The sequence below is a fragment of the Myotis myotis genome, unplaced genomic scaffold (assembly GCF_014108235.1).
Source record: "Myotis myotis isolate mMyoMyo1 unplaced genomic scaffold, mMyoMyo1.p scaffold_m19_p_3, whole genome shotgun sequence".
Lineage (NCBI taxonomy): Eukaryota > Metazoa > Chordata > Mammalia > Chiroptera > Vespertilionidae > Myotis > Myotis myotis.
Window position 1 is genome coordinate 66,870,587 of NW_023416335.1, and position 7,329 is coordinate 66,877,915.

At 35.6% G+C, this 7,329-nt stretch overlaps 1 pseudogene; it reads right to left on the reverse strand.

Moving 5' to 3' along the window:
* Window positions 1-1,673: 1,673 nt before the first annotated feature.
* On the reverse strand, window positions 1,674-2,296 carry LOC118649728 (annotated as a pseudogene).
* Between the last annotated feature and the right edge of the window lie 5,033 nt (window positions 2,297-7,329).

The following is a 7,329-nucleotide window of genomic DNA, read 5'->3' on the forward strand; positions in this document are numbered from 1 at the left end:
TATCTTCCAAGACTTGCTATATGGCACGCTAGAGGTTAGGTATTAAGCCAAGATTATAGTTCCTCTTTTATGAACTCAGAGATTTCTGTTGAGGGTGAGGCAGCAGCTGCAGCTCCTCTCATCTCTCTGTAGGATGTCTCCTTAAATGCAGAAGAGGTCAGATAAGAGAGCCAGGTTTTGTTTTACAATGCAAGGTTCAAGACCTTTTGACTCATGGGACCAAGTATACATAACCCTGAAAATAACCTTCACATAATGTATATGAGGCAATCACCTGGTCTATTTGTTTTTCAAAAACCTAGGGCGTTTTAAGTTTTCTTTCTTCCATTTTACTGCTTAAATTTGTGTGATTCCCATTTAGACTTGTAGTCACTTTTGTGCCAACTTATATGCCTGCACATCTGATAATGTTTATTTAATGTTAAATTGTTTTTCATCCCTCTTCTATATTGTTACAGAGGGTCCTTTTTGTTGGCAGGATCATTTTATTTTGCAAACACTGGACAATCGCCTATCACAAATTTGGCAGAGCATTTTCTGCGTTGGAATGAAGATTAGTAAATCCCCTTCAAACTGTAAGCTTAATTTTATGGTTCTATTGTTTTCATTGAGCTAAATTAAATAAAATATACTATGAAAATACATTAATGTAGTTACAAAAATGTGAGGATTATGCATAATATGGTTTTCATATTTTAAGTCAATGGAATTTGACAATCGAAAACATCTACAACTACAGAACTCTCAAGTATTGCACTATCTTCATCCATATGACATTAGACTACTTCAGAAAAGTCTTGACAGGAGTTCATTGTTCTGAAAAAACAATCTGAATACACATTAAACCTTTTTATCTTTAAAAGATGGCATTAAAATACTGTTTACTCTCCAAGACTTTTTGAAATACTCATGTCGAAACTCTTGCTTTGCTATTTTCATTAATGTGTAACCATTCTATCATGACTCTTATCCTTACTTAATCAAGACCCTGTGTATTTTATATTTTGGAGGTGTAAGTGAATTTCTTTTAGGAAGGAAGGTTGCCACCTGAAACAGAATCAAATAAAGAGTGAATAAGGAAATTCCCTGTTGTCTCAGATGCATGAGACCTCAACCATATGTGACACAGGAAGCATTTCAACGTGTGACCCCAACCCAGAAATGTCAAATGCTTTCCCATTCAGTCTAATACTTCTGGATTCCTGCCAAAAAGGAACACATTAAGAAATGGTGAAGTTGACCACTGAAAGGAAATCCCCAAAGAAGAGTAAGGGAGAGGATGTAGAAATGAAGAAGTTATGTAAAACACTCTTCAATTTGTAGTTCGCTACATTTTCGTATCTTCACAGTAATACAAAACAGTCACTTGCAGAACTGGTTCATATTACTTAAATACCAAGTACATTTTCAGTCCTCTCGGTAAGTGCTTGGAAGTTACTTATGTTTATGAGGCTATCACCACTCTTCTACAGCAGTTAACTGCACACCAGGAAGGCCGGGACAAACACAAATCAAGGACTGGAGCTCCCCCACAGCTGCAGTGTGAGAAGGCGAGAAACAGTTGATAGAATCCACATGAATGGGTTTCTTTGCTTGAGGAAATCCAAATGGAATAAGGACTGGAGATGTGTACAACGGTTTCTGGGGGGAGGGAGGAGTCACCCTGTATGCAGTTAGTTTTCTGCTCCTTCGGCCACAGCACATTCTTCTCCTGCACGGTCAGATATCCATGATGTGAGGCTGTCCCTAAGCACCTGCGTGTGGAAGGTGCTGTCTTTGTAGGAGTATTCAATGCCTCATGAAACGCGGTTTGAGCCAGTGTGCAGGCAAGCGTGGGGTTATTAAGGATCTCATAGTAAAATGCAGGAAAGTTAAGAGCACACCTAGGCAAATTGGGTGTGTGAGCTGCATCTCTTTCTTGCTTACATCAAAGCCTCTCAGTAAGCTCCTTGGAAATTATCTCTTTCAATCGTCACCACATTCATCTTCCGTGGTGCTTGCAGATGGACCTCAGTTCAGACTCCACTTTCTCCCAGTAGTCCTTCACCAGCTGCAGTAGTCCTTAATCAGCTCCCACCTCTTCTCGGAGATGTCAGTTTTCTGCTGGATGCTCCAGATGACCCTTCAGGCGGACCTGCGTCCCTGTCCCTGCTCTTGTAGGCCACCCAGGGCAGGTTGCGCTTCTCGTGGGACAGCTCGCACCTGCTCCCTCACGGCCTTCGTGCAAGTGGCCAGGCCTGGGCCTGCTCAGCCAGGTGGCCAGCTTCCCCTTCTGGGTCAGCTCTGTCTTCTCCATGGGGAAGCACTGGCCAGGATGGAGGAGGCATGCGGCGGGCTTTCTCTTCTCCACGTGGAGGCGCGAGTCAAGTCCCTGTGTATTAACACACAGAACTGAAAACAATTCACATAGTACAAAGAAAACACGAGATTTTAGTCCAGTTAAATAAAAATTCTTTAAATCCAAATTCCATACAAAATTTTGGCTTATGTTGACAGAGTAAAAGCCACACAAAATAAGACCTACTCCTTACTGCTAAAAATTGAAAAAGAGTTTTAGCTTGTTTGGCTCAGTGGATAGAGTGTCAGGCTGCAGACTGAAGGGTCCCTCGATTCCGGTCAAGGGCGCATGCCCAGGTTGCAGGCTCCACCCACAGGGTGGAGTGTGAAGGAACCAGCTGATGGGTGATTCTCTCTCATCACTGGTCTCTCTCTCTCTCTCTCTCTCTCTCTCTCTCTCTCTCTCTCTCTCTCTCTCTCTCTTTCTCTCTATCTCTATCTCTCCCTCTTCCTCTCTAAATTAAATAAATAAATAAAATTAATAAAAATTGAAAAGGTAAAAAATAAAAATGTAACTGATTTAAATCTCTCTCTGTCTCTTTACCTATCTACATCTACAGTTACCTATCTTCATCTATATTTATATCTACAACTATATATATATATATATAGTATATATGTCACTGTAATCCCAGCAATACATATGAAAATGCATATCATTGCCTACTTTATTCAGTGGGTTTGGTAAACAAGACAAGGCAAAGAGAAATCTCTTAGCTCTTAATCCTGATCACTCTCCCCTTTCATAGAATTCTGTGAAAATTAGGTGAAAGTAAAAAAATAATAATCAGACAGAAATCCTGAAGTTTCTTTTACTTCTAATTTGGAGTAAAGCAGATGGTTAGGTTAAGCAGAAATGCTGGGGATACATGCACAACTCTAAAACATCCTAATAACAGAAGCTGTGCATAAAGCTTGTGTTTCTCCAAGAGGCATGGGATACCACTTTACTAAGCATTTTTCTGCATGTCTATTGGGAGGATAACTGGAGAGTGAAGACAAAATTATCATAATCACCCAGAGCTAATTATCTCCTTCAGTAAACAGAAATTTAGAAGAAAGCAAGTTAAATGAGAAAATAGATAAGGCAAAATACTCTAAGGAAGGATGAGGGCCAGGAAAATAAAGTACCCCAGGAACTCAGATGAAGTTCTCTCTCCAGATGGACCCTAACAATGCCATGGCCCCCAAACCATGTGGCGCCAGCTGTTTCCTTCAAGGACCTATAAATGGAATGGGAATTGCTGAGAATGAGTCAGTGAGAAGTGAGGAGTGAGAAAGGGTCAGGGAAGTAAAATACTATAAGGCAGTTATCACTATTGAAGTGAATCTTTAGGAGGCCCTCAAATATGAGGAAAAAATGCAGACCTAAGTCATATGTTCCACATGAACACAAGAGTAATTTTTCCCATGTGTTCAGGGAGGAGTGGAGAACCATATAAAGACATTACCACTTAAGGAGAAAATCAATTGCTCACTAAATAGCCAGGGTAATACGGTAGAAGTTTGGAATCTATGTATATGAAAGCCTAAGAGATGTTACAACCCGTCAACCTTTCCGGTTGCTATGACACATACTGACCACCAGAGGGCAGATGCTCAATGCAGGAGCTGCCCTCTGGTGATCAGTGCGCTCCCACAACAGGAGCATCGCTCAGCCAGTATCAGAGCTCATGGCAGGCGAGCCCAGCTGTGGAGGCTGGAGCCTCTCTTGCCTCCGAGGGGACCCAGATTGTGAGAGAATGCAGGCCAGGCTGAGGGACCCCACCTGAGCAAGAATCTGTGCACCAGACCTTTAGTACTTAATAATGCAACATTGGTCTTAGAATAAATTACAGGTGAATCAAAAATTGTTCTTTTGTAACATGTATATTGTAATCATCAAGGAATTCATATTCTTTTTTAATATATAATTTTATTGATTTTTTTACAGAGAAGAAGGGAGAGGGATAGAGAGTTAGAAACATTGATGAGAGAGAAATATTGATCAGCTGCCTCCTGCACGCCTCCTACTGGGAATGTGCTCTCAACCAAGGTATATGCCCTTGACCAGAACCGAACCTGTTACCCTTCAGTCCACAGGCTGACGTTCTATCCACTGAGCCAAACCAATTAGGGAGGAATTCACATTCTGAAGGTATTTGTTGTAGGTGGAAAAGAGAGGTTGCAGAGGTTACAGACAATAAATGAGAAAACTTTAATAATGTTAATGGGAATAATGTTTTAATGAGATTAATAATTGTTTTTAGACACTAAAATCATGAAATTTTAAAGAAATATCGTTTAAAGTATTATCTTTCATTCATTAATGTTGAATTTACAGAAAATTTTGAAGTTTATTAAACACATGATATGGTATAAGTATTTTCATCCTAAAAACAGCTAATTTTAAAAAATAATTTAGCTTGATTTTAACAAAATTAATTTTTAAAAGCTCTATTAGTTAGGATTCAAAGGAAGTACAAAATTATTGTGATTCATTGTCATTTTTAAGAAGAATTCACAAAAAAGGATTACTAAAAAGCATTAAAATTTCTTATCAAACTAAATCCATGGCTCCACACAAATGCTGTTAATATTTTCCAGACATGAGTGGACTGTACATATATTCAAAATACTCCTAACATCTCAAAGGCATATGAACATCTTGATAATTTTTGAGACAAACTTTTTCATTATACAACATTCATTCAAAATGTCACACAATTTCTCTAAAGCCTCAATTCCTTTAAAATATTTAACATTTATTAAGATTATTTTATAAATTAATATAAATTATATACTCACACACATGAATAAGCACCAAAGAAAAAGGATTAAACAGATGTTTGGGTTGAAGTACACATCTGCTAGCAGTGAAGATATTTTATGTGTGCTAACTTACATCTGCCTCTTCTTTTTCTCTATATAGTAAATACTATAAGTAAAAAATGGTATTTTACCAATTAAAATAATCATCAGATTGTGAATTTTTATTTTTGTAACCCCAAATGTTGTATTTATTTCATGTTTTTATTTTATAAAAAAATCTGACAAAAAATATATTGTGTATCCAAAGTGGGATTTGCCTGTATAGTCATATTTATAATGATTACTTGAAGTTGTATACTAGTTTTTAAAATAATTGTGCTAGGATAAATTATGTTATTGAGCAATAACAAAATCTTTATTGTTATTAGTAAGAAGATGCTAATTAGAATCACTTTCTGATTACGTACATGCATATTTTATATTTACATAGTTACATTTTTTTTCTTAACATCACAAAGAATAAAAAAAGTCATTATTTATTTTCAGTTGTGGCAACCTGGACAACAAAATCAAACTGAATGAGCAAGCTCTAAACAATAGTGCACAGATTTAAAAAGGGTGCAGTAACTTAAAGAATTAAGTGGGTGTTGCATATATATTTTTGTAGCTGACATTTATTATATTTGCATATTGTTCATTTCTGGAAATACTGAAATTATTTTGGAGTTGATAAAATAATTTATTAAAATAATTTATTAAAATAACAATAAAAAATTTAAATATCAGGAAATAGGCAAAAATGTACAGGTTTTGTGGGAATATACTTTTTCACAAGGAAAATTGGGAAATATCTTTTTTATAAAATGACAATTTTCATGAATAACATCTTTATTTTATTGTTAAGCATATATATGACAATATTTGATAGGCAATCCCAGATTTTTCAACTTTTCACCATTCTTATCCCAACAGCTTCCTGTTCATTTAGCCATGAAATAAAGTGAAGAATATTATATTTGGAATATAAAAATATAATTTTAAATATTGTAATAGATACTTATTCTTACATGCTGTATTTTTTTGCATGAAATATATGGCCTTCAAAATTTTGTGTAAAATTTCCATATTTTTTTGGCATAGATATATAGGTAATATAGAAGATTTTAGTGCATATTACACTACTATAATTCAGGGTATTTACTAAAAAATTTGCTTTTATTTCCTAGGAGCTGCTAAATTTCTCCTGATATATTTATTTATAAGGCAAATTTAAAAGGCACCAGTTAGTTTAATTTTTAATGAAGTGCCTTTAGAAACCTAAAGATAATATTGTAAAAACCAATATTACATAGTTCAAAACATATTTAAAATTACAGCATAAATTACATTTGTTTAATGTATACTAGTACAATAAATATAATTTATTCAATATACATTTACTTTAAGATGAGGAATTGTATTGGAGATAATAGTGTGAAATAAAAATATGTAATGACTGTACATTTCATCTCAATAATGTAATTAAAAAAAGAATATATTTGTAGAGTTTACTTCTACCTAATAGTAGTTGAGGGTTTCTTAAATATAATCAAAAAGGTAGTCTCTGAAAGAACTCTTAATATTTAACATTTTACTTCTTCTATAAGAAAATTACTGCACTTTTTCTCCAGAAGAAATCTTATAAACTATGTACCTTGCAATTGAGTTTTTTCCCAATGCTAATATCATCTTTCTAACACAGCTTCTAATAAGACTATCCCTCTGTCACAAAAACTTATTCATAATTGAAAGTTTACCCTATTTGACATCTGTCTCAAATATATACCTTTTTAAATTTTATCTTTATTGTTGAAAGTTTTACATATATCCCCTCCTTCTTTTCCTGACCACCCACCCACCCTCATTGACAACCTCCTCCCTACTCCTGCCCCCTCCTCAGGCCTTCACCACATTATTGTTTGTGTCCTGGGTTTTACATATACGGGGTTTACATATATGTTATCTCTTCCTGCCCCGCCCACCTTCCCTCTAGGAATCATCAGTCTGTTTCCATTCTCCCATGTCTCTGGCCTTATTGTATTTGTCAATTTATTTTGTTCATTGGATTCAACATGTAAGTGAGATCACGCAATATTTGTATTTTGCTGACTGGCTTATTTTGCTTAGCATAATACTCTTCAGGTCCTTTCATTTTGTTTCAAAGGGTAAGAGAGCCTTCATTTTTACAGGTGCATAGTATTC